Source organism: Emys orbicularis, chromosome 22 (genome assembly GCF_028017835.1).
Source record: "Emys orbicularis isolate rEmyOrb1 chromosome 22, rEmyOrb1.hap1, whole genome shotgun sequence".
Classification (NCBI taxonomy): Eukaryota; Metazoa; Chordata; order Testudines; family Emydidae; genus Emys; species Emys orbicularis.
The window spans coordinates 5,459,979-5,461,465 of record NC_088704.1 but is presented as its reverse complement, the minus strand read 5'-3'; the positions used below and the strand labels follow the sequence as shown (position 1 = coordinate 5,461,465).

Genomic DNA, 1,487 nt, shown 5'->3' with positions numbered 1-1,487 from the left:
CAGTCCTCAAATCCTCCCAGCAGGCCAATAATGTCACTCATGCCGCCCAGAACCCACCCCCCAAAACTCCACCCCCCAAAAAAACTCCACCCCCACCTACCTAAGGCTCTGGGAGGGAGTTTGGGTGGGGGAGGAGGTCTGCGGTAGGGGATTGGGGTGCAGGCTCTGGGAGGGAGTTTGGGTGCAGAACGGGTTAGAGGTTGGGCTCTGGGAGTGAGTTTGGGTGGGGTAGGGGCCGGTAGACACATGGAGCGAGCAGGCAGAGCAGGCTGCGCTGCCAGGGCCCCAGGCCATTGTAAATCGCCTGGGGGGGAGCACCCGGGGGTGGCAGGTGGGGCCAAGGGAAAGACCCAGCCCCAAAACTGCTAGAGCCCTGCAGGCCACATTGGGGAGGTTCCTGGGCCGCATATGGCCCACGGGCCGTGAGTTTGAGACCCCTGATCTTGATGGTTAACAACACATTCTTCACATGCTAAGTGCACCTGGCACACTCCATACCCTGCAAGATCACCGCACAAGTAGCATTTTTTGAATCCCGTTGAGCCGCAGTTAGCCGGGTAATTATCCAAAGCGAGAATTCTGGAGCATGCCCAAGACTTTTCTGGTGCAGTGGAGGAACTAATTCCCCCTGCTGTTACTCACCCCTTCTTGTCAACTGTCTGAAATGGGCCACCCTCATTACCACTACAAAAGTGATTTTTCCTCCCTTGGTATTCTACTGTTAATTGAATTGTCTCGTTAGCACTGACCCCCCCCGCCTTGGTAATGCAACTCCCATCTTTTCATGTGCTGTATATTTATACCCGCTACTGTATTTTCCACTCCATGCATCTGATGAAGTGGGTTCTAGCCCACGAAAGCTTATGCCCAAATAAATGTGTTAGTCTCTAAGGTGCCACAAGGACTCCTCGTTGTTTGAAGTGTGCTCAGGTGCTCATCAGAATAGCTGAGGGGTTAAGGCAGTGACCTTAAATTCTAATGGGTGTGAGTCTGAATCCTGTTTCTGGTAAGGCTGTGCTGACTGCTGTCTCCTTTTGACCAGCTGATGCAAAGGTTCAGGCTGCTGCTTCTCTTTAACGTAGCATGCTGCACCCCCCTAAAAACACCAACATTTCATTGTTAGGCTAGAAACTCCCAAGGCTCTAGTGAGATTTGAACTCACGACCCCTGGTTTACAAGACCAGTGCTCTAACCCCTGAGCTATGGAGCCAGGGCACAGGTTGCTGCCTTTCTCCTCACACATATACATAAGTGATGCTGTGCCTGCCTGGGCCACTTCCTACCACCGGACTATTGTCTGTGGCAAGGAGGTGTGAAGAGTCTTCTCACCACTGGGCACTTTTGTGTGGCCTGGCAGCTCTTTTCCCGATACATTAGAGACTTTGCAGTGGCACAGCTGCGCCGCTGCAAGCTCTCTAGTGTAGCCGCTCTAAGCCAACGGGAGACTCTCCCTCCGACTTAATGAATCCACTCCAGCGAGCGGCGCT

The 1,487-nt window shown here is 53.3% G+C and overlaps 1 non-coding gene across 1 annotated transcript; it reads right to left on the bottom strand.

Moving 5' to 3' along the window:
- Positions 1–1,137: 1,137 nt before the first annotated feature.
- Positions 1,138–1,210, bottom strand: TRNAT-UGU (transfer RNA threonine (anticodon UGU)). Its single transcript has one exon. It is a non-coding gene; the product is annotated as a tRNA-Thr (tRNA).
- Between the last annotated feature and the right edge of the window lie 277 nt (positions 1,211–1,487).